Source organism: Pyxicephalus adspersus, chromosome 3, assembly GCF_032062135.1.
Source record: "Pyxicephalus adspersus chromosome 3, UCB_Pads_2.0, whole genome shotgun sequence".
Classification (NCBI taxonomy): Eukaryota; Metazoa; Chordata; class Amphibia; order Anura; family Pyxicephalidae; genus Pyxicephalus; species Pyxicephalus adspersus.
Genome location: NC_092860.1, coordinates 85,211,735 through 85,239,407, shown reverse-complemented (window position 1 = coordinate 85,239,407; position 27,673 = coordinate 85,211,735). Strand labels below are relative to the sequence as shown.

Here is a 27,673-nt window from a genome sequence, read left to right as displayed (position 1 = left end):
ATAGGTGCCTATGGAGAGGAGTTGAACTCGGTTAACTCTTGCCTAACAGGAAAGAAATAAGTGATTTAAAAATATGCTTTTTTCTTAGCACACATAAATGTTTAAAACATTTAAACAGCGCAAACAATTTTTTTTAGGGCTAAGGGTAATATCTGTGCCATTAGAAAGAATGATTTTTTAGGGGAACAGTGACTTTTAATGCAGGCTGCTGGAGATGCGCGGCTCCGGCCGCGAGCTTTTTCAGTTGCTGAATAGCGCGACGGCATACAATTTCGGATCGCTAATACGAATGCGCGAGCGATCATCCGATTCTATTTGATGAAGTAGGGCCATAATGTGAACCTTTTACCAGTTGTTTCTTTAAGTAATTGTCCCACTTTTAATAGGTTTGACATGCATCCCCTATAGTATTACTTTTAGAGATGAGGCATGAAATCAAATGATGGGTTTTATATGAACTTTCCACAGTTTTCAATTTCCAGAAATGTATGTGAAAACTTGAGGCAAACTAATTTAAAAGTATTCGGCCTTAGTGATAATCTCCCACCTTTTTAGGGGCAATGGCTATGAAAGAGTGAACTAAGGTTTATTTCTCTACAAAGGATCTGCAAACATTGTTTTCCACTGTAAAATAAGTAAAATTATAAATTATTGTTTGGGTGCATTAGGAACAGGATTATCTTCTTCTTTATCATAATAAGCTTGTGTTTTTATTCAAAAATCGTCATAGAAAGTTACAGCAGCAGTTCGATAAGAATACATGGGTGTAAATATGAGTATGTGTGTGTGGTGACGCCTGATGGATGTGACGTCCCACAATATAGTTACAATGCGATATATACCATTACATACATTCAAATATGGTCATACATAAAGAACCAAAACAATATGCTAATACAACTCATGAATAATTGCTACAACCTTCTTGGCAGTCTTAAACTCCAAAATAGCATCAACTCTGTCAAGTAAGATAGACATATGACATATGCTCTGCCCATCACTTCACATTCAGTTATGTTCATGAATATGACATCACATAAAATTATGGGTTTCTAACATCCACTGACACATAAGATACAAGTACCATGACTGATGAAGACTTTAACATGTCACTTGATAACCTCTTTCAAGGTACATTCTTGTAATAGGTTCCCAACACATATCTGTGTGATAAAACTGGGCAGAGATATTTTTTAAAGCAGTGGCAAGGCTATAAAACTACTTTATAAATATGCCATGTTTTAAGCAAATTAGGGTCAATCAGTCCAGGGGCCCCTTGGACATTTGCCTTGATAAGCTTATTGTTATGAACAGGATATTTGTTGTATGTCATGTGTATCCTATCATGTGTAACTATCATTTTTCATCCGATATCTGTTTCTTGTGCTGGATATATTAGCTTTTACAGGTTTAAATAACTCTTAAAGGAATTAACATGCAAGATCTATTCTATGCATCTGTAATTTGGAAAAAAATGCTTGTTGATTATATTGAAGAGTGAATAATATAATATGTAACCTACTTAGCACTTGGGTCAATGTGTGACCTATTTTCCATGTATTTATACACTACACAGACACGTGCCAGTATGTGGAATTAATTCTGCTACATGCTGACTTGAGAGACTGCTAGCGTTTGGCAAAATGCATGATTAGATTATTTCAAATTACGGTTTACCAAACAGAAAATCCTGGTTTGTTTTTCAGATAAACCTACTGATTTCATGTAAACTGCAGTGGCCAAAGGGAAATTTCAACACTTATTAAAATAATTTACACTGTGCTTTTTTTAAGTCTGATCTACAGCAAAAGGTTTGTTGTTTAAAATGTCTTCTGACTTTTCCCTAAGCCATTGTCTCTGTGTGTTAGCTTTTCTTTCATATAAAGTTGGCTGCTTCCTCTGTATTCTAATAACTAGGCTAGTTTATGAAAATGCCTATTGGCTTTTAACAGCTGCACTCAGAGCAAATGTACTGCATATACAAAGTAGTAAGGGCAGTCGTATTTTTCAATAGCCCTACAACCTATCATTCCAAAAGGAAAAACTAATATTTAATGTAATTTTGTAAATGTGTGCAACCATATTCAAAATTAAATTTAATGGACAGTCGAGACAATCTGATAGTGTGCATGTGCATGTGCACAGCTGGCTCCCCTTATTCTTATGTCTGGTCTCTACTCATGATGGCCTCGCATTATTCAACAGAGTATTACCCCAGTCATAGGAATCAATGGGGAGAGTGGTGAGTGTGCACATGTATAGCTGGATGTGACTGGCACTGTTTAGGAAAATTGCTGCATTTTAGGGAGAATAAAGGAAAGCTATAAAAGAGAACTATAGGTAAAGTTGTCTTTTACGGGGAATTAAAAAAAAGGCTATTCTCATGACGTTGTTTGTATGTTGTTTTTTGTGCTTTGTGTACAATGTTATTTAATTGTCATGAAAAAAATTATTTTAAAAAATAAGGCTAGTTTAGCTGAACTCTAAATAGATAGATAATGCAATCATTAAAACACCATAGAATGTATTTTTAATTAAATCAATAAACGTTCTAGAATTTGACTTGGTTTATTGTACAATCTGCACAGCTGAGCACTGGGCCTGGAGGGAGAGCAAAAAGAAGTGTCTGCCACGTGTACTGCAGTGCAAGGAGCATGTTAATGAGAGAAATTGGTAGAGTGACAGTGAGATGATTTCATCAGTGTGCTGGTTTTTCTTTACCTGTTCAGTCAAAGGGTAAGGAATCATTAGAAAAAAAAGTAAAACTGCAGCAGAAAAAGATCAGGTGTCATCTCCTGGCAGACATGGCTGAGCAGTGGGCCAAAAACTCAGTAAATCTCAATCCTCTGGCATGTATACCATCTGTCATATTTTATGTGTATATTTAGTTTTTGCACATTTTGTAAACATTGTGAACATTCATTGGGGAGAAATAGGAGGTTCCAATGTATTGGTGTATATTGCAGAGCACATTTTAATCTTTGCTTTACTGTTCAGATTTACAGTAGACTCCATATGGTAGACATTTGTGGCAGCAATACACTAATTTTGCCAAGGATGTGACAGATTGCAGTCTCACAAGTGATATGTAGGGAGCTCATGCAAGTGATGAAAAAAGTATACAAGCATCACATGAGCAACCATTATAATGTGCAAGTTGGGCATACTGTCTTCTGAAACTGTTTAACATGTGTCACTAAGTCTACAAAGGCATCAGTTCATTATGGTAATCAAAGGATGATCATTCTCCTAGTGTTCCCTTTCTTGAGGGAGCTGATTGACAACCTTGGCAAGATTGTCAAATATATAACGAAAGAATCTTTTACTGGTTTTGTCTTTTTGGCTATGATCTGCTTGCTTTTAATTTGACCCTGGTTGATGTAGTGTTTTCAGCATTTCCATTAGATATTGAAACGTCATTCTTCCTTCCATTCCATCCATTTTCCATTGGCACTGTATTAAAAATCCAGCATGTCATCCATCTTGCTATAGTGATGCAGAGTAATGATGTTGCGTGGATAGAAGATCCTATAATAAGTTTGCCCATTTTGTAGCTAATAAAAACACTATTAGGCATATTATGGTCTCAGCTCTTAGAAAGGTCTTTCTCCATTTTAAAATGTTAAATGTGGAACAAGTGTACTTTAAAGAGTTGTATGAACTTTATTGGATAAAACAATGAATTTAAAAAAAAAAAGTAAATATTTTATCTGCTTAAAGCAACTGCCAATGCAGGCTTTTATTTTTATGTTGTACAGGTTCTCCAAGCAACAGAGCACATTGGAAAGATTTATGCACACTATCTAATCTGCTTCAAGATATCACTTACAATATATCCTTCTAGAGGCAAACCTGTTTATATCCTAACAGTGTTCAAACCAATCATAGGAAATTAAATGATTATCAATGCAAGGTTCTATAGTATTTGTATGGCAAGTTTGGGTAATGCAGCCGGGCCTAATATATAATTTTGGATAAACAAATTTGAGACTGTTATTAATATCATTAAAAATCCTTTTTAAAGGTTTACGTATGTAAGTAGTGAACTTTGATGTGAAAATATTATTTTTTATTAATGTGAATATAAATCTCTGACCAGAATTTTTTAGGTTGGGGTTGTGTTTTTACTATTGTTTGATGAGGTTGTTACATGTTTTAATGAGGTAAGTTAGTTTGCAGGATATTAATTTTTATAAATGTTGTTTTAAATAACACCAATATATCAAATTTGAACCACAATCCTGAATTATATTTGTGTGATATCTGGTCATCTGTAGGAGTTAACACCATTTTTAACTCATGTCCAGTACAGTAAATAAGTTGTCTACATGAAGAGGGACTCATGCAATAGGTGGTAAGCAATCATAAGACCTTAATCTGTTAGTATGAAAATTCAAGTCACAAGAGGTCAGAACTGCAAGAACAGATGCACAACTATACAACTAACACAAGCACAGCTACACAATGTGTTTTCTTTTTTTTATTTTGTAAATATTAGTTCCAAAGCTTTGGGAAGATTCCAAAGGGATCTTCTATTTAGACATCACTGGACCATACAAAAGTAAGTTAAATAAAACAGTAAGGAGAACTATGTACTCCATACCCATTTCCCAGGGTGAGGGGCCAGATATCTGGAGGGTCCCTATTAAATAGGACCAGATTGCAAAAAGGCTTCCCGCCCACAGATCCCTATAACACAGGAGTCAGGTACATGGTTACATGCTTTTTGTCATCTTCCTTCCTTGGTAATCCAGGTCCCAGAGGACCTTTTTTGGACAGGAAAGGGGGCATACACAGTCATGCCCCATTTTCTTTGCAGAAAGGTCCGAAGCATTTATAGATAATAAAAACCCCTCCAAAAAAAATGCATGTACTATTTTGTATCAACAACATTTTTTGTAGTGTACTAATTGCAACATAAAATCATGACATTTTACTTGGAAATTCTTTCACTAAGATGTACTAAAAAAGGATGTCAGTTCAGCTGGAAGTCTGCTAGTCTCAGCCTCTCAGCAAGTGTTCTGTACTTTTGTCTGAACACCTGCTGCACTCTGCTTTTTATATAGACTTACAGTCAAGCAGACTGGGTCAAACTTACGTCATTTTCTTATTTTGCACAAAGTGCTTTTTGTCGCAATTATTGTGTATTTCACCACTTAATTGTTAATTAGATTTACAGACTACTAGGCATTTGGCATCTGCCTTTTTAATGTTACAAATATCTCATTAGAACTCCTACTGTTTATCTTACTACAAACAATTACATGATGTGTACATATTATCCCTTATTATTCACAGCTATGTGTTCAAAAGGCATCTTGGTTATCTTTAGGAAACAAGTTGATACAAGCATATTAGATCACAGCACACTATTAAACAAGGGTAGATATATTCTTTGGGTGTATGGAAGCCCAATAGTGGGATTATTTTATGGGATCTCTGAAATATTAAACCTGATATCAAAGTGGAGAAATCTAGTTGCTCTTTAAGATGATATGCACGAACATTTTCAATATTGCTTCAGTCCACAGGGGCAGTTGAAACATTGGCTTCCAGTGGCTGTCAGCCTGCCAGTCACTCAACAGCATCAACTGCTATGCTAGCCGCTAATGAATGATCATTTGACTGTTGGAAAATTGGCAGCATGCAACAGCTAACCAACACCATTCATTACCTATGAAGGTGAAATATTATATATAGTGTGTATAGTGTGTTGATTTACTGCAGGGCGAGAGAAAGTGGTAACTGCACAGCAATCTCATCACCTGAAGGGATTATTTCTTTTTGTATGTGAACAGTCACAATTCATTTAGTTCATCAGCCTCTAAATTTGATTACTGGTGCCATACAGCTTTTGAGGCCTGAAAACACGTATGACGTATGAGGCCTGCCACACGTATGACATATTATCCCTTTTGATCTACATACTGTATTTGGTACATGCATTAAAGCAGAACTAAACCCCACTATAATCACCTGTCCCCATTAACGTTTCAGAGCATTGCCATCTTCCTAAATGTGTTCTTAATTGGCTAGGCAGGGGGATGACACAACTCCTGTGGAGTTCACTCAGTCCAATCAAGCACAGGGGAAGCTGTGATTGCCGGGTAACCATTTGTGAGATTGGCAGGTAAGAATGAGCGATCAGGATACTTATTGAATACCTATTGCCTGATCTAAAATTTTATCTAAAAGTGGAACTTTAGATCCACTTTAAACTTTAGATTACTTTAGAAAAAAATAGGAAAAATTACAAAACAAAATGGCAACAGGAGTCTTTGCAGTTGCCAATTTTAGTATTGCTGTAGAAAAGTCGGTTTAACAAATTTGCTTATTTGTTTAATATAGTCTCCAAGGCAAATGGGTTTCTGTGTCATGCTTCATGAATTGTTCTGATTAGGATGGTGAGTTGAAGCTGCAAGAACTCAAAGTCAGCTTAAAATCTAGTTGAATAAAGATAAAAAGAAATCATAGGGTTTCTCTAGTCTAGCACACCATAATTTAGTGCATTAGTTTTCAGAAAATACATTTGTACTGATGGCAACATTGTATGACTTTACTTAAAGGACCAGGAAACTTGTAATGCAAAGTGGAACTAAATCCCATAATACTCACCTGAACCCTCACCAAGAATGCTTCTTGCAAAAGGTAAATCACATCAGGTACATCACCTGTATTTTTATGCAGTAAAGCCCTGCCTGATGACAGATTTTTAAAGACAAACTGTATTTCCGCTTTTAAGAGCCTAATGTAAAATATAAAAATTCATGATTGGTTAGTTGAATTTGTTTTTCAATGAACAAACATAAAATTACAATCTAGAAATAATACTTTAAATAACGATGAAAAGTCAAAACTTTAAAGACTAGTCTGATGTTTTGTTCATTGCATTATCTTTTTAAATCCTAATTTTGGGAGTTTACTGATATGGACAGGGAAGTACCAGTATTTACTTTCCAGGATAAATGTACTTTATTCTGTCTGTTTTTTTACAAGGCCACCTAGGCCGTGGACTAGGGTATCATGACCACTAAGGGGCAGCTTTACAACATCTTTATGTAGAATCGTAACCTTTTGCTACTGGCCAACTAACTCTACAATAACAAGAAACACAGTGAAAATTATTATGCTAGAGGCATATACAGTGCAGAGATTTGTGCAGGGTGACACTTGTGTTAAAGGTATCACACTTCACTCCTAATTCCATTCTTCCTCGCAGTAACAGCATTTCTCTCTATCAACCCTCACTCTCCTTCCATCTCTCTATACACTATTCCTCCTTCTCTCTATCCCCCCTCTCTCTTCCCCCTCCTCTGTTTCTTTCTCTGTTCTGCCTCCCTCTTTACCTCCTCTTTTTCTCTCGTCTCCCTCTCTCTCTCTCCCTTGTTCCCTTTTGTTCTTTTTATTTGCCTTTCTTTGTCCCTCTTCTTTCCTCTCTCCTTCATTTGCATCTCTTGAGTTTTTTTTTGCTCCCAATGACCACCTGACCTTGCGCATTGTTTACTCCTACTGACTCTGGGGCATTTTCTATTCCAAGGTTCTGGAGGTTTTCTAGATTGGGATCCTGCATCGTCCTGGAATACTCCTTTGTCCCACCGCAGAGAAAGTGCCAGGCATCACCATCTTCATTCCCCTTCTTCCGACATTTTCGTACATAACCCGATCTCGCACTGCGCTGGCGGAGTTCGTATGCCATAGATGGGAAAAAAGTGCTGATTTCACTGCACATGCATGAGATCATCATTTTTTTTACCCCATTTAGGTGAAATCCTCATCTCAGGCATGTGCAGAAGGAGCAGCCAGATGCCTCCTGGAATACGTACGTCACGCATCCCATCCTGTTTTTAAAAACAAAACAAAGGGTTTTGCAAATATCTTACCTCACAGATTTACGCCAATATTTAACAAAATAATTCATTCCAATCAAAGTGGTTTCCTCCCACTATGTGAATCCAGGGACAACACTACTAACAATTTGAATGTACTTGACTACACCAGCACGTGCAAAATCCTTTTAATGTTGCTCTCCACTGACGCAGAAAAGGCTTTCCACAGGGTGGACTGGACCTCTCTCCAAACTACCTTAAGCCACACTGGGCTTCCTGACCGCCTCCTGCACTAAATACGAGCAATGTATTCTTGTCCAACATCGAGGATCAGAATCAATGGGGAGTTGTCCAGTCCATTCGGTATAATGAACAGCAGGAGACAAGGATGCTTCTCTTCATCCTCCCACTGGAGCCTTTTTTGCATCATATTCATGCAAACTCAAATGTGAGAGACGTGAAAATAGGTGGCTCAGAGCACAAGGTGGCGGCCTAAGCAGACGACCTTTTGTTCTACGTGACTAACCCGATTACGACATTGCCCAATCTTTTGGCAGAAATGGGACGCTTTTAAGAATTATCAAATTACAAAATTAACCTGTAAAATTCTGAAGCACTGAACGTTTCCCTCGCAGATATAACATATAACAATTTGCAACCAAATTTTTAGACGGACCAAAATGTCTCTAAAGCACCTTGGTGCCCATATCCCAGCGAAATTATTGCAAATCGTGGAATTAAACTTTCCCCCACTCCTTAACAATATAAGGAAAGTTCTCCAAAAATGGAGACAATTAGCCTGTACTTGGTTCAGCAGATGTAACATTCTGAAGATGAACGTGATGCTTGGACTTCTGGATAACTTGAAGGCTGATACATGTACCCATGCGGATGATGGCACATTTTAAAAATTCTTAAATTTCTCTGGCACCATGACACATTGAGACAGCTTTCAGACGCTATGTTTACCTAAGTCAAAGGGAGGCTTAGCCTTTCCGGACCCATTATTGTACCAACAGGCAGTTCACCTGTCCAGGCCTATAGACTGGTGCACTAATAAGCATGTCAAATTATGGGTACAGATAGAGGACTTCGCTGCTAGGACTCGCCTTGGCTCCCCCAACTGTCACATCTCTTGCATTGAAACACCCTTTGATTGGCACCACTCTCATGACTATTTCTAAATATTTTTGCACACAAAATACCTCAACATACATCTCGCCACTATGACCTACCCTTACACAACACCTGCCAAGTTGGTGAGGATTTTTCTCCAGTCTGATCCTATCTGCTGGAGATGTCACTCAGCTCCAGAAACACTAATTTATATTTTTTGGGATTGCCCGGCATTACAGTCTTTCTGGAGTGGAGTGGCAGATGTAATCCACAAGTTGACTGGGGTAGATATTAGAGGGAAACCCAAGCTAGTCCTACTTATGTCACAAATCTCCCTCAGAAACAGTATAAGCAATCCCTGGTACATCTTTTGAAATGCAGCGAAATCGTGCATACTAGCTTGCTGGAAAAAAGACACCCCCCCCCCCCCCCCCCGATTGGCCATTGGTTACGTGGGTGACATATATTGTATGGAAGAGATGATGACGACCAGAGATAACGATTTGGAGAAGTTCACATGTGGTTTTCCTGGATCCAATATTGCAACCACTATAGAATACAGTTTGTTACTGACTAGGCCAAATGTTGCTGACAATGAGGAACCTACCTCTTAGACTTATATGTTCAGGAGGCACATGCCTGAAACCGGAAAATGGCAGAAAATTTTCAATACTTAAATGTTTGCTGCATTTTTTTCTTTTCCTTAAATATTTTTTTTAATTTGCAGTGTGCCCTTGACTTTGCTAGAAATGGCAGGCAAGCTAATCAATAAAAGCTCTGAAAATTATGTTTTTTTATAGCAAATAGTTTCCCTTGCTTTAGTTTACTGGTTGTAGCTGCCATATTTCTACTCACTTCCATTCTAAAATAGTAAACACAAGCCACACTAATAAATATTCTCATTCTGAAGCATTGTCTGAGCTATAAAACAATATATCCCAGCATACATTGTAGTAATATTCAATTCATGTAGTAAAGAGGTTGAGCTGCAGCTTGGCTTCTGCTGGGGTCACAGGGTCATATAGATTACTGTTGGAAGAGCAAGTTATGTATGGTAGAATGTTTATTGTCAAATATTTGGACTTAGCTGGCAGGATCAATAGGACCTCCATGAAATAAAATGGAAACTCAAAAAATCAATACTTTATTAGATAACTAAATGTAAAATTAGCTGTCTATAATCTTAAAGATGTATGCTACACTATGTATGTTACTTTGTCAAAATGTTCTGGTCATTCAACATTTTGACTAAATTCTAATTGTCTTTTTTTGCACTAAAATGTTTTTAATCTTGTAGTAGAAAAAAAAAATGATTGGACCTTGTCAGTTTTTTTTGTCTTTGTCCAAGGGCATTCTAAAAATAAAATGGTAAAATGAACATGCCCAGAGAAAAAAAATCATGTAATTCTTGGTTGGGAAAAGCAAACACAAGGGGAAAATCTCTCCTATTTGTGTGGTAATCTTCTTTTATATTGGTGTCAACAGAATATGTGCCCCTAATAGATTTTCCTTTGTAGAAGATCACCCATAATTGTGTGTTCTGATGAGAGTGTACATCAGGGAAAATTATGCAATGAAGACCTTCATCTGAAATTAAAAAAAGTTTGAGCTATAAATACATCTTGAAAATGATTTATTCTAAAATGTATTGACCATTGGCCTGTCAATGTAAAAAAAAACTGTAGTCAGATGGTACTGGTAAGGTTGGGAGTTGTAGAGATTATAATCCTTAAACAGTTGTTTTTTTCCCACACTGAAAAAGTGGTTTTTCCCAGGATGACATGTGGAATGGAGCATCTGTTGATTACTAACTTATAAATAGACTCAACCATATTCTCTTAATTGTTTAGTGCAGTTTAGTAAGACTAGCCAGTCTAAATGTGTATCCCCCCAGAGGATGATGGGAGGAGCTTTGCCCTTTCCTTGCACAGACTGCTTGAGGGTTAAGATCTGCCGTAATATTCGTACAATGGTGACAGCAGTGCTTTTTTCCTGTTTCCACTCAAAGGTAGATTGTCTAACAAATTGCATAACCAGCTTTATTCACCAGCTGTCAATGACAGCCATGAGCTAGATCCTAGTGCAAGAGGTAAATCAATCAGCTGCCGAACAGAGCACTTGGTATGTTATTTTTAGACTTATTGGGCTTTTGCTTCAATGTGGAAAAAAAAGCCAACCTCACACATGCACAGTGTGATCAGCCCTATGCAGTGCAAGATCAGTAGGCAAATTGCAAAAAACAAAGAAAGCAGGTGGCGGTGCCCAGTGCTTCCTCCGTTCTGGGACAAGGGCAGTCTACAGGACCGCACAGGACTCAACCAAGGAAGGATCCAGAGGGATCGAAGGATCTGCTGAAGTAAAATAAGTGAGTTTTTATTTTTATAGTTTAGTTTTGCTTTAAGGGTAAGTGTTAATAAATCTTCTGTGAGGTCATCAAAGCGTCCTGTGATCCCCATAATCCATCTTTAAAGAGTGTAGGATCGATCCAGCTGTGTTCCAAATTGTCAGCAACAAGACACTGTCATACTGATCTTCACTCCAATGGGTATGATTTATTTTTTTAGGATATTAAAACAGACTAACATCATAAATCATCACCGCAATAAAATAGTAAAATATACAGGTACCCTGCACTAAAAACTTAGCAGACAAACCTAACACCTTCAGTGAACCAGAGATTTGTTAGTTCCTCATATACATTAATATGAGGATAAGCTCCAAAACCAACATCAGTGCCATACTTATTCCAAGATGCTATGTTTGACACTGGAAGCATCCGAACCAAACAATGAGTGCATTAAAAATAGGACCCTTATCTAATGGAAAAAAGGCTGGAGAGTGACTTTACCTGAGATTGTCCATGGGTCTAAACATGGGATGGGAGCACCATTAGAATCCCCTCCATGTTACTGAATACACTAGGTAAACTAGAACAAAAAATAGTTTACTCAATCAATCCTATAACCCACATGTAGGGAGTAGGAGTAGGGCACAGAAGTAGGGAGTAGGAGTAGGTCATACACAGCAAAAAATTAATGGCCCCTGTAATCAAGACTAACACAAACCCAAACAGGTCTTCATTTAACTAGTGCCTACTAATAATGTTGATATACATAAGGAAAACTTGTTCACATATTATTATCACAGACAGAGTACTTTTTATTTATTGGATTGTGTTTATTAGTAATAAAAACAGAGAAGGTCCATCTGTGGATCTGAAAATAGGAATATGAAAATAAATAAGTGCTAAACATTTTTGACACTTCATTTTCTAGTCACAGCCAAGTATATTAATTAGTAAAATAAACCTTTTAAATATCTGTTTGTTATGGCACCCAGTGTGTCATGGAGGCGTTAATTGCTATTATAGTCACACTTAGCCTGCTAATTAGTTGGAAAAGAATTCAAAACACAAAATTATCTTTCATTGTTTGCAGTTATGTGCTGCATTTGGCATTTATTTGCCTGGTAACAGACACAACACCATGTAATGCTCAGTCAGTATCAACCCATATAAAAAGAACTATAAAAGCACTAACTGAGTACATGCACATGTTGAGCCTAATTTATTAAAGCTCCCCAAGACTGGAGAAGATAGAATATCGTAGGAAACCTGGGTGATCCAACAAACCTGAAATTAATTTACTAAAAATCACTTTATTTTAATCACTATTATTTAGCAAATGTTTTCAATCCTGGACCTGATCCATCCAAGGTTTGCTGGATCCCCCAGGTTCTCCGACGATAGTAAATTTTCTCAAGTCATAAAGAGCACTTATAAATAAGGCCCATTGACGTGAACCTTGGCATTCCCTATGCTGTTTTATACCAAACCAATCCATTGAGGATGTCTCAAGTGAAGTGTTGCTCTCTGTCATGTCACAGTTATCTACAAATCTATAGATAACAGTCAGTCCACTAACAACAGATCCCTACATTTTCTTTGCTTCTCAGCAGTTCCATTCAGCAATTAGGAGCAAAATACTTTCAAGTATGGAGGAGCACAGGGATAACTTGATGTGCTGGTCCTTGGTGACTGATAGACAGCTGTCATACCTACAGTTAGGTCCATACATAGTTGGACAGAGACAACTTTTTTCTAATTTTGGTTCTGTACATTACCACAATTAATTTTAAATGAAACAACTTGAACTGCAGACTTCCAGCTTTAATTCAGTGGGTTGAACAAAAAGCATAAAAATATGAGGAACCAAAGTCTTTTTTTTACACAATCACTTCATTTCAGGGTCTTAAAAGTAATTGGACAATTGATTTAAAGACCTGGACGTCCACGGAAGACAACAATGGTGGATGATGGCAGAATCATTTCCATGGTGAAGAGAAACCCCTTCACAACAGTCAACCAAGTGAACAACACTCTCCAGGAGGAAGGCGTATCGATATCCAAGTCTACCATAAAGAGAAGACTCCATGAAAGTAAATACAGAGGGTGCACTGCAAGGTGCAAGCCACTCATAAGCCTCAAGAATAGAAAGGCTAGATTGGACTTTGCTCAAAAACATCTAAAAAACCCAGCACAGTTCTGGAAAAACATTCTTTGGACAGATAAAACCAAGATCAACCTTTATCAGAATGATGGCAGGAAAAAAGTATGGAGAAGGTGTTGGAAGAGCTTATGATCCAAAGCATACCACATCATCTGTAAAACATGGCGGAGGCAGTGTGATGGCTTGGGCGTGCGTGGCTGCCAGTGGCACTGGGACACTAGTGTTTATTGATGATGTGACACAGGACAGAAGCAGCCGAATAAATTCTGAGGTGTTCAGACACATACTGTCTGCTCAAATCCAGCTAAATGCAGTCAAATTGATTGGGAGGCGTTTCATAATACAGATGGACAATGACCCAAGTGGAATATTCTTAAATGGCCAAGTCAGTCACCTGATCTGAACCCAATTGAGCATGCATTTCACTTGTCAAAGACTAAACTTTCAACAGAAAGTCACACAAACAAACAGTAACTGAAAGCCGCTGCAGTAAAGGCCTGGCAGAGCATTAAAAAGGAGGAAACCCAGCATCTGGTGATGTCCATGAGTTCAAGTCTACAGGCTGTCATTGCCAGCAAAGGGTTTTCAACCAAGTATTAGAAATGAACCTTTTATTTTCAGCTTTTTAAACTGTCCAATTACTAAAATGAAGTGATTGTGTAAAAAATGCTTTAGTTCCTCACTTTGTATGCAATCTTTTTGTTCAACCCACTGAATTAAAGCTGAAAGTCTGCAGTTCAACTGCATCTGAGTTGTTTCATTTACAATTAATTGTGGTAATGTACAGAACCAAAATTAGAAAAAAGTTGGCTTTGTCCAAATATTTATGGACCTAACTGTATGTTATCTTTACACGAAAACAAGGATAGATCTTAAGCAGAACCGTATTTCCAGGCAGCTGAATGGAGCTGAGGAGGGAAGTGAGCGGCAGGCAAATATATGTTGCCAGGCAGAGGTGCAAGTACACCTGTTGCTTTACACTGTCTGAGCAAGTACAGATTTATTATAAGTCACTCTGCATGTGGACCTAAGTATACAGTAATTCTGGTTTGGTTTATGCTGATAGTAACCTGTGTTCATGTATTATTTTATATCATTTGCTCCATTTGAATTTGTCTTTGTTACTAGTTTTCTACAGTGGATTATAGCAATAATGGGCAATATGTTTCCTTTTCCTCAGATATTCCCAGTGAGTGGTCATCATTTGATTTTACATTTCCATGCACATGTTGAGGTATCCTCTTCAAAGTTATTCTTTACCATATTCAATAAGTAAAGTTAAAATATCCTTGAAGTGTGATAATTAAATTTGCTAAATGATCATCCTAAATTCCTCTAGTAAACCAACCCCAGTATACAGCACCCTGCCAACCGCTCCAACTAGCAATAATCTGCCAGGGTCCTAATAATGATGTTACTGGATTAAGTATGTAATAAAAATTGAACGTTTTTTTTATAAATTTCATTAGCATTTTGATGAAGATAGGGGAAGGAAGAAGTAAAGATAAAATACAAGCATAAACTTGGTCTATTATTAAACCAAGCCTTTGTTTTGGGGACATCATTGTAAGAAGAAGCTCTGGTGTGCTCATGTTAATGCTCATTGAAGAAGCAATTTCACTTAAAAGTGAAGACATGTTTGATATTCTGCAAATAAAAGTATGATCAGTCTAACTGATAACTAATTTCTGTCAATAGTATTACATTTTTGCATTCATCAAACAGATCTATCAAAACACTTTCAATGATATATTTGACAGACCAAAAGTGAGTAAATTAGAAAAGTGAATTGTTACAAAATAAACACATTACCTTTTAATATGATAGTTTTCAGTCTTTTTTTTTTACAAATTATTTGCAGGTAATATACAAATAAAACAAAATAAAATTTCATAATTTAGCATTACATTTCTGCTTTGCAAGCATTAACATTTTAATTAAACAAATCCTGTTATCTGTACACCCAAACAAGGATTTGATTGAAAGACGTGCACAGAAAAGGCAAATAAAAAAAGGAAGTGAGAACTGGCAATGATAAACTTATTCACTACTTGTTGCTGTAGGTGGTGCAAATTACTTAATTTGTTCTTACTAAAAGAAAGACTTTGTAAAATGCTAAGTGGCCTTATACTACAATGAAAAATCCAGGTATGAACCCAGGGCCCCCTTCTCCATACCACAATTATGTACAGAACATAATAAAGGGCATATGAGTAACACAGACAGAAAAATATTTGCTTTACTTGCTTACTTTACTTACCTGTTCTTGAGAGTCATTTGAAAAATGTGGGCTACTTACCTTTCCCTAGGATATCATAAGGAAGTATCCATTGTCCCTACAGTATAGAAGATAAGCATAATAAGTAACCTTTTTACCCAAACTTTGTGTTTTGTTAGGTTTAGTACAGTGATTTCTCATTGAGGAACAGAGTCTATGGTTAATAAGTAGACCTTGCTTGTACAGCCTACCTTGCTTCAAACCTAGATAGCATTGTAGCTGTTTGTTCATGTCATAAGTGGCAAATTCTATAAACCTTTTTGTGTTAGGTTTCATTTAAATATGAAAAACTAGGTGACATATACAATAAAATAATAGAACTAATAAATTAGGTTATGTTGGCTGTTATGTCTTTGATAACTATATAGTATTTAGTCCAAGTTTTACTTCTTCATATTCAGCAAGTGCAAATGCAACAATGAATGTTATACTGATAAGTCAAAAGTATTACAAATTGTAATTAACACACACAAAGTACATGGAAGAACATGTATTGTACTAACCTGGGTATGAAATATCTGCAGAGTCATTTCAATTAATGCAAAAGAAAATCACATAAACAGGGAATATGCCTATCACGTGAGACTGTTGAAGTGTTAAAAAATGGCGAACAAAAAACAACTTTCCAGTATTTTCTGTAGGCTCCATGCTTCTGATAATTTTCTCTATACTAGCTTACCATGTATTGTTCTGCCATCTTGGTAAAGGAGCAGTACTTTGCACCCCATGTCAGTTTGTCCTCTGATGACTGGTATTTTGATAACTGTTGGGGGATAGGAAGCAATGGAAGAGGAAGTACAGATCCAAAGAATCAATGAAGCTTGGGGAACCTTGCACTTTAGGTGCTTGGTTAAAATTTGCTCAACAGAGGGCCCCTTTGGCAGAAAAATGAAAAGTCCAACAGTAACATCACCAAAGTTCTTGAGACTATCAGTTAGAGGCAGTGGTTCCATGAATTTACACTCGGATTACAGCTGTTAGGCTACAGCACTGAAGTGCTTAGGCACTGCTATTTTTTCTAGGCAGAGTGAAAAATGCAAAATTCTAGTATTTAGATGTTCTCAATAGGAAAGAAAATGTAATAATGGTTTCCTTTCTTACTTCTTTTTACATTTGCTTCTTTATCCCCTTCAATTATCCAATAATTTGAAAATCAAATTCCTGTTCATTTTAAATACCCAATCAGAGAAAATAAGCAAATAAGGATTTTCTGTTCATGATTGGATAACTAATGTGAATATTCTCTTAAAGTCAAGATTCCCATCTACTTACTAGGTATTCAACTCTGTGTCAATGGAGCCTCGACCCCCTTCCCCTCCTGTGTGTCTCTGCAGTCTCTGATCCCTGCTCCCTCCTGTGTGACTGTGTCTCTGCAGCCTCTCACCCCTCCTTACCCCTGTGTGATTATGTCTCGGGCAGGTTGATATTAACTTGTTAATGCAACAAAAATGCTGATGCTGGTTGTGATTTACTGTCCCAGGGCTATGAAGATAACTTTGAACAATTTTTGTTTGTATGTGTATGCATATTAAGTATCTCCAGCTTTAATTTCTATATAACATGTTAAAAAATAATTTGAAATATGTTCACTTTTGAGTGTTTTTCCAATAAAGGACATCAGAATAAATTTAAAGAGCTCATTTAATACCAACATTAGATTAAATCTCTGTAACCCACTAAATGTTGATTTATGAGTGCTGTGAATCAATTCATACCACTTTTTCTTGCACCATGCTATTAAATATTTCCATAAGTGAAAGAAACCTTGAAAAATATTACTTAAAATAAATTTAAATTATGATAAATTGGCACCTAAAAACAAATTAACTCAACTAATTGCTACAACAGAAACCCTTGTGTCAGTGTTGCATAATCATCTGGGACTAAGAAGATAGAATATGGATTTGGTTGTGTCTTCCATTTCCTAGAAGGCAACAGATGGCAATTACTCAGAACTCCCTGTTTAACCTTTCCATTTGGATGTCATGCAGAAAAAAAGCCTTGATCTGTTGTGTAGGACTACTGTGTGGGAGAGTGAGGTTTCAGAAATGTATGAAAAGTAGAAAGAGCTTTTGAAGTTAACGCATACCATATAGTTCAATAGTTTGTGATTCTCTTTAAATAAACCCCAATCCCTTTCTGTAGTTCATGATAAGATTTGTACTACTTTTACAGTGCCTGCAGCATACTATTTTGGCAGTACATACTGAAAGCATTTTGCACAATGTATCTCAGATGTCCAGTTACTGGTGCCTGATTAAGATTACAGTGATGGTGATAACATCATGTACAAAGTGTAAAGCTACATACACATGCTACAAGGATGTACAAGGATGATTCCTGTGTTAATATTGAAACCACTGATCCACTGTTTCCAGTGAGTGAAAGATCATTTTCAGTGACATATATTGTATGGGTGGGCCTGTAGGGTTAGGTCTCATTCCTGTACACAGGTGAACTTACAGGAAACCCATTTTTTTCAGCACAATTACAGAGTAAAAGGTAGTATTTTTTTTTCTTTGCAACCCATTACACCAAATTCACATAATATATGGTGAGTTTTTAGGGAGAAAACTGCACGTTATTTGTTACCCTATTGTGGATCAAGGTTCATTCAGAATTGTTGTTTTGGGTTGTAGCCTTATGGGTACTATGGGCCTGATTTAAAAAAGCTCTCCAAGGCTGGAGAGAATGCACTCATCAGTGAACTAGGTGATCCAAATCACCTGGAATGGATTTCTTTGAAGTAGTTTGCAATTTGTTGGCAAATGTTTTCAACCCTGGACCAGATCCATTTCAGATTTTCTGGATCACTCATTTCTGGTTCACTGATGAAAGTGTATCCTCTCCAGTCTTGGAGAGCTTTATTAATCAAGCCCTAAAGGTCACAGCCCAATTTTTTTAGCACCTGTTTTAGCACAATACTTATACAATTACTATTTAGATATTTAAACCACATAAGTGCCAAGAAAGCACAGTATTTAAAGATTCCTTCCAATTACCCTGCAGAGGTAGCAGCACTATTGCCAAGGTGGAAAAGCAGAGCAAGGATACACTCACATCCCAAAAGGACCACTTAATGCATGAAACCCAACCATGCAGTTCAATAAAGCACTGGACAAAAAGCTATTTATTGAATAACTTTGGCAAAGGTCATACCTCTTTAGGGAGTAGATACTGTGAATGAGTGGCCTTCAATGATGGTGAGAATAGACAGCTTAATATGCTTGGAACCAACCACTAAAGGGACTGACCAAAAATACAGTAGTCTAAATGATAGCATAATATTTATATCTAACTATATCAAAGATCATAATAGCTATTATAAAATATATTGATTAATTACCTTTGCAAGTCATGGATGGGGATGAAAGGACCAAGAGTCTAGGCTGCCAAGAAACAGCTAGTTCCTAGACTGTCATATTTATAGTAGCCATGCTCTCATTGGCATTCTGTGCCACCTCCGGCATGATAGAACAGAATAGGCACTCATAGATGTATTAAATGTAATAAATGTGCATTGCAAATCTTGGGAAACTGATAATGTCGTTCTAAGGTGCCTGTGCTCAAAATATTTTGCATCTGAAAAAGTAATCAAAACTGGAAAAAGCTAAGGAGTGGCTCATTTCCTTGCCTGTCTTCAACTGTGTTACCTGTTGTGCATTAAAGGATAGTATATATTACCATCTTTCATATGGCCTAACTAATTTACTTCTTTTGTCACTAGGATAATTATATATTTAAAGGACACTTTTTCACTTAGAACAATGCCAGAAAGAATGGCGTTTTTACCAGTGCTAACTAAACTGGATTTATGGTTGTGTGAACCATACACATCAATAGATTTCAAATATAAATATACATTTCAGGAAACATGTTACAAATCATTACAAAATTACAAATGTCACTCATAATGCCCAATACAAATGAAATACACAAAAATATAATCTTAGCACTAAATACATGCATACTTAAACAGAATACAATAATATTACCAATAGACAAAATGCAATTTAAAAAGATGGTAGATATATCATGTTGGAGAAACTACCTAACACTTAATACAAAGTAAGACATGGAATTAGCAGTCTAAGCTAAACTCAAAAAACCTAAAAACTAGAGCAATATGTTGACAATATTGAAAAGTACTTCCTTAAGGGTATAGGAAGGGTCTGTAACTAAATGTATCATTCAGGCCTGGATATTTAGTGTCTTGCATAGTTTCTAGTTTCACTGAATGGTATACTATTAATGAGGGAACGTTGATGTGGCCTTGCTGCATGGAGAATTGTATTACCTACAGTCTTTTTTCTATAAAGAGTGGTAGTCAATGGATAAATTGATTGGCAGTTGACTTCAACATACAAAAAAACAATCGACCCAAATCATGAAAACACCATCTATGTATTTGTGCCAGGAAAGGACATGACACAGGTACAAAAATAAATCCTCAGTGGCGAAAAAATGTCAATGTCAAATGCATATGCTAAATTATTGGCGTTTTCAGTACAACATCCATTTTCTGAAATAATGGGCCTGTCGTGTGGATCCTGTATATTTTTATGTGATTTTGGAAGAGCATAAAGTGTAGGGATAAAACATGCTTTTTTACAACAAGGTAATTGGCCGTTTGTTTGCCTATAATTGACTCTGCATAAACATTTTCAATCAATGTAAAGAATACCAGTATGCCAGGATATTTCACAATTTAACTCCTGATTGTTTAATAGCCTCAAACACATTTGCTTATACTGACTTTTGTCAAAAAACAAATAAGAATAGCAGGAATGATAAGGAGTAAGTGAGCCAGGAGACAAGGTCTACAACTTCCTGCCAGGAAGACTCAGTACCAACAGGGCAACTAAGTGGATAGAAAAATTCTAGCAAGCTTAATTGGCATGGGAACATTTCTGTGAAGTTACAGTTTTGTTTAATTTGCAGCCTGACGATACATTTGTTTAATATCTTTTTTTTCTCTCATGAATCTACACTCAGTACCCCATTATGCAAAAGGAAACCGAATTTTATGTAAATGTATTAAAAGAAAAAATTGAAATATCACATTTACATAAGTATTCAGACCTTTGGCAACAACACTTGAAATTTAGCTCAGGTGCCTCCAATTTCTCTTGATTGCTGCTGACATTTTTATGCACCTTGACTGTAGTCCACCTAAGGTAAATAAAATAGGTCATGTTTTGGAAAGGCTCACACTTCTGTATAGAAGGCTGCATAACTAACAATGCATATCAGAGTATAGCAATGCCATTAGGTCAAAGGAAATTCCTGCAGAGCTCAGATACAGGTTTGCAGCAAAGCACGGATGTGGGGAAAGCTACAAAAAACATCTGTTGCACTGAAGTTTCCCAAGCCTCCATAATTCTCAAATAGAAGAGATTTTCATTTTATTGATCAGACACGACTAATGTACTTTTCTGTACAAGAAGTGCCAAAATCTTAACCCTGTTTGTAGCTCAAACTACAATATTGGGGATACTATCAAAATGGGGAATTTAGAAATTCTGAAATACATTTGAAAGGAATCCAAATAGTCAAACATCCATTTTAGGATAAAATTGTAATAGTTTTTATTATTAAAAAAACATTTGAGTACCAGAATCTGTGGATTTGCATAACCCAGATCTAAAATATACATTTCAGCCTTTGTAGACAGTCAGATATCTTGGCAGCTAGTTTTAACATCTTTTGACGTGTTCACAGAAACTAGTCTTTAGCTTCAAGAAATCGCTGCAGTTGTAAATAACTGCAGTTGTAAGCCTAAAAAAAAGACAAGACAAAAAAGTTTGTATATTTTAAGAGATTTTTGTCTTTGTAATATAGGGTGTTTTATCATTAATAAAGTTCAATCTAATATCCCAAAAGGGGGCTTTTAACTTCCAACATTCAACAAAACTTTAACAAAAGTTCAACAAAACAGAGCCATATTTGCTTGCAGTCCCTGTCCCCATGCTCCACTGTTCCTGGCCCCCCAACCAGCTGTGGGGTTTATAAAAGGGTTAGCCTCTGTGTTTATATATAAATTTTAAAGCTATACATTTTGCTAAATGTAGTATTTAATAAAGGTAGAAGCATGCAAGCTAATTTTACCTTAACTGACCATTTTGCTGACTGTTTATACCCAGGGGCTGGGCACATTGGCATTCAGCTCAATCATTCAAAGCACATCTCAATCATTCCCGCACCGTTGAAGTGTGTGCTTTAAATCCCCAACGTGATGAGACTTTCAATTTTACAATAAAGCAGCACAGCACATTTAATGTAGTATTAGAATAAACAGGATCATAGATCATGGTATTTTTAGATTAAGCCATGGAAATCATTCTGTGCACTTGAGTAATGTGACATTTTCTAGTGAATGTTCATTTTGGGCATATGATGTGTCCCTGTTAAAGCTCAACCATTCTCAGTGGATTTTGGTTCCAACTGGCATGTCAGAATTATTGACAAATGCAGAATTTAGTTTTTTAAGCTATCCTCTTGCAAGAAGAAGCCTACCTCTGGACATAGTTTTTGTCATATTTCTGTACTGTAATATGGTTAGAAATGCAATTTCAAGTTGACGTTTGAATGTTTTAGGGAAAAACCTCTCAAGACCAATATATTAGCTTTGGATAAATACTGACCAATGAGTTATATAGAAGTAGGACAGCATCTGACCTCCTGAATTTGACCATCTGCTATGGTAACTGTAAAATGTATTACTTAACCCCCTAACCGCTAAGCCCGTAATTTCTCGCACTAAATATTTTTGCTCTTTTGGATAACCCCGTATTTTTTCGCCTACACTAAAATCCCCACTTACCTGGTCCCGCTGTGCTAATCCAGCGTCGGTTCCGTGTTCCAGCGTCGGGTCCATGTTCCAGCGTCGTCCTCCAGCGTCGGGTGTCCCTCTCCTTAAAAGAAAAAGCCGGCCGGCTTAGAGGAGAAAGCCAGCTGGCTTTCTTTTCTAAGCCAGCCGGCTTCCTCTCCCTATCCCTGTGCCTGTCACTGTCACTGTCCAGCGTCGATCGCTGGACAAAAAAAAAAAAAAAATACTCACCTTCTCCCTCCGCTCCTCCGGACACGTCTTGTGTCTTCGGTGTTCAGCCGGCGAGTGCAGAGACGATCACCGGGGTTTCCCGGTGACGTCACTGCGTGCGTCGGCGCGGGAGGGAGGCGGGGCGGCAAATTCAAAATTTTGCATTGAGTTCCTTTGTATTGAACTCAATACAAAAAAGCTGTATTGAGTTCAATACAAAGAAATCCTTATATAATATATATATAATTGTATTATATATATATTATATAAGCTACTGTACATTACATTTTACACTTTTTTTTTTTTTAACTTTTTTTAGTTTTTTTTAAAGATTTTTTTTTTTTTATGTTTTTTTTATGTTTTATAAAAAAAAATTTAATTATTAAATGTATAAAATTTTGGACATATTTTGGTGAGTTATGCGGTAATTCAGTGAATTAGAGCCTACAATCCAAAATAAATTTCCATGCAAAAAATGTAACACTTTTTGCATGGAAGTTTGGAAAGAATTAGAATACCCGGCATTTGTGTACGCGTCCCTCGGCGATTCGTGATGATGCGCGTGCGTGCGCCCGTCGATGAGGGTCGTAGCGGAAAATTCTAATTTTTTGTATTGGATTTAATACAAAGTCCTGTATCCAATCCAATACAAAATAATAGAAAATATATTTATGTGGTTTTGTCTATAGGTATGTGACGGACACTAGGGAGGTGTTTTAGAAAAATATATTACTATACATTATACCGAATTATCGCATTTTCAGTATTTTTCATTTATTTATGTGTTCTTGTTTAAGCTGATTTTTGTGTTTTTCCTTTAATTTTATTAAAAGTTTTTTTTTTTTTTTACATGATTGTGTGTTTCAAACATTTTTTATATTCATGATATCTACTAGAACCCTATTCGGACATATTTCTGTAAGTTACAGGTCTACAATTTAAAAAAAAAAATTTCATGAAAACCTGTGACGCTTTTGGAACAGAAATCTAGAAATCAGTGTAACGCTCAGGTGGTTAACCACAGACCCTTTACAATGTAAACTATAAACAACGGTAAACAATAATGCAATCTCAGAGCAGTTATCCATACAGTGGCACATCCCTCTGGTTGCATAGTTAAGATTTCATTTCGGACCGTCCACGTTCCTAAGGAAAGAAGCTGTGCATTTAACTAACCCATAGTGTTCTGGAAATATATATATATTAAACTAAAATATATATAAAACATGAACATATATAAGAACATATCTAATAGTTTAGGACCTCGCCTTTAGAAACTTATAGCTGCTGTTAGTACCACATTTACATACCTGGAGCCACCACAGCCAGTAGGCCCTGGGCTTGGCCATCAGTAGAGGACTTTTGTCTTTCTTTTCTGTGTTTCTTTCTATGTATAAAGGTGGAAAGGTGTCTCACAAATGATAGTTGCCTGTGTATCACCCTTATAAAATTTCTAGCAGCACCTCTTGCTGCCTTAAGTTTGCATACATGGCCTGCGCACACCCACATGTCAATCTATACAGTGCCAACATAATATTCAGTGCTGTACATTAAATTAAGGTTGCAAATGACGAACAGATACAGACAGTGACATCTGGAGGAGGGGAGGACTTTTTGCATGGAATATTGTACAGTCATGGCTAGGGATGAGCTGAAATGAGAAACTTTTCATGCTTATCTTGGGAAAATAGAATTGGACTTTGCAAGTTAACAGGGCAACCTTTGAACAAGGTATTATCACCAACATTGATGGAATCATCAGAGGTACTAGTGGAAACTTGCCTTAAAAAACACATGTTGCTGATTGACTTAGGATGCTAAAAGCATTTTATCACTTATAATTCAACTTTGACTTACGGAAAAACAACATGCATTTTTTTAAACATGTTTCTACAGGTCACCCTGACTTTCTTAGGAACTTTAGTAATCAAACTATCCTCAGGGGCCTTGTAAATGATTTTTCAGAATAACTTCATGCTTTTTTTGTTTTTTTTTTTTCTTTTGGGACTCAAGAACATGGGACTTATTGGAGCATGGGAAGTATTAATTTAGTTCCCAATCAGAAGCATCCCTAATTCTACATAGTGACCGCCTGGATCTTTATTGTAATAGATTCTTATCCCCTTCCACCTTTTCAATTATCCCTTTGCAATAAGAACACTGTACAGTCAAATAGTACAAAATACACATATATATTAAAGTCTTAGCAACCTTCATCTTTCCTTCTTAGTGTTTGCTTTCATTTGTATGTATAATTTTAGAATAAATAATAATAATCTATACACTCCTTTTCTACTTGAAGTCTACACCACCAACAAGTTTGCTTGATTTCTTTCACTACTTCCTTGCCAAACACACTGCACAGTACAAGTATATCTAATTGTGTCTGTTGGAGTTTTAATTGAATTTGCTTTATTGTAAAAGGCGAAAGATTTAAATATAAACATTAGCTGCTGAAAAATAAGTTGCACAACTCTTACAGAGTCCATGTGACATAAACAAATTGCCATTGCAGACCATATATCTGCCCTATTAGGTAGAAGTCAAAGTATACCAACTCCATAATTAATTTTTGATGAATTTATAGATGTGAAATTTTAAAGCCATTTGGAACTAAAAAAATTTTTTTGTATGGTTTCAGTCAATTTTAATGTTGATTGCATGTCAGGACCTGTTTACACTATAACACATAAAATGCATGCACACGCTCTGCATTTTACTGTTTATTTTTATGGGTTCTTTCACCTCACTTACTCTTTCCTATGGAAATATAGAGACAGAAATGCCTTGCATTCCATTGACATGCATTATAAAGTGTCTGTGCAAAGTGCCCTCTACTCAATTTTTACTTCTGGACCAATGCTGTCTACCCAATTTTTACTTCTGGACCAGTGCTCTCTACCCAGTTTTTACTTCTGGACCAATTTCTGATAAAATAAACATGGAAATTCAGCAGCCAACCATAGGAGAGTGATTTTTTGGAGCTGTGTCCATGGGTTTTTATTTACGTAAAAAAATTGGAAAATTGGTCTATTGGAGTACAAAACTTTCAGGTGAAATGCAGTTCAGTAGTAGGTCACCTGCTGGGTGAAATGTACCTACAGTGAATTTTGAAGATGCATCTCAGATTGACAATAAAACATGCTATATTTTCCCACTGAATCCTGTGGACATTAGCTCTAACACTGCCACAATGGAAGTAAAAACTCCTTTAATTATGAGGCTCAGAAAAAAAAAATGTCTCTATCACTATTGCGTATTTACCCCATTTCCTGCCTTGAAACAATAAAAAAATAATAATAATCTAAACAAAGTCATACGTGATGCCTGCATTTTCCGCTGGCTGCACAGATTTGTTTGTGACTGTATATAGGTGGTGTTGGTTGTGATCGGAAACTGGTCATAGCGTAGTACTTTTCCACCTGTTAGCCATAATCCAATGAGGTAGGCTGTAGGCATTTATTGCCAGTGGGGTGCAAGCAGAATCATCACCTAAACCCTGGTAAGCATGTTGATGCAAGTTACATTCAACAAACTGTGCTTATACATGTCAGAAGTGAAAAAGGTATTGCGGAGAAGTGAAATTAAGCTAAGGAAGATGCAGCTGGGCAGCGAAGTTGATCTAAATAAAGTAATCAATAGGACAGCTACAGCTAATCAATGAAATTAGGTAAATAAAAGATTTTATTTAAAACATTTTAATTACTTTTTATATCTTTGAAAGTGTAGCCCACAGATGACAGTGTTACCACCTTTTTGGCCCATTTGTGGGCCTAATTTTGAATGCTCATTTTAAATGATAACAGAGCGGCAAAACCATTGGTACTAGTTTTTACCATGGGTTCTTGATTGTGCCATATGTTCTTATAATCAATGTTTTTTTTGCAGCAATAAAGGTTCTTACATGAAACAAATGTTTCTAATGCCAAAGTTCCTTACACTAAGCAGGGCTTGTGCTACTAGTGTTACCTATAACACATGATACTTGAAATATTAAAGGTCCATATAACAAGTGTTTGTAAGGTCATTATTTCTTATACAAAAAGGTAATTTAAATTTCAGAGCCATTTTAGTAGTGAGTACTTGTAGGGTGCATTATAGGAGACAGATGTAGTAGTTTTAGAAGCTCATCTAACACATAGTTCTTGTAAAAGCAGAGGTCCTTATAACAGATAAAATAACTGGTACCAGATGGCCTTATAACTGATAATGGCACTGGTAACAAAGATCCATATAAAATTTATTCTAATTAATAATAGAAGTTCTTGTAGTACCATAGGTCTTTATAACAGACAGTGCTAATATTAGAAGAGGTGCATTAAATTCATGTAATTTTAGTGGTCCTTATAACACAATGCTTATTAACCAGATGTCCATAAGGTTGACATTTTTTGCAGAACCACTAAACTTTATGAGGATAGCGCTAAAAGTTTCAGAAAGTGTTAACATATGGTATGTGTAGCATCAAAAGATAATCGTAGCTCAGCCTAGCAAACATTTATAGTTTGCATTGGAGATGTCTAAACAATATTATACAGAATACCTTGAAATAATACATATAGTAATCAACATTAGTTTGAGCAATCTCTGAACTTTAGTATTGATTTAGTTATGAACTTTTAATTGTCATAATCTTATGTACATTATAATGTGGCAGGTGTCTACTAGATATGTGTTATCCTTGTCCATGACATCATTATATTCTGGTTTCACAAGGTATTGAGTTTTTATATTAGGCATAAATAAATATGCTAAATCAAAAAGATTACCATGGCTGATTGCCATGTCTGACTGTGTTGCATCATATTAAAACCAGCTCAAAAGTAGTTCTGCAGGGTTTTATTTACTAGGAATTGAGGCTGTTAATTTACCTTGCAAGGGATAATTCAGTGATCTTAGTAAATGT

General features: G+C 36.3%; 1 protein-coding gene across 1 annotated transcript in view; it reads left to right on the top strand.

Annotated features, from left to right (window-relative positions):
• GPRIN3 (GPRIN family member 3) overlaps positions 1-27,673 on the top strand; it is an 89,861-nt gene that overhangs the window by 53,662 nt on the left and 8,526 nt on the right. The gene's annotated exons all lie outside the window — the stretch shown is intronic.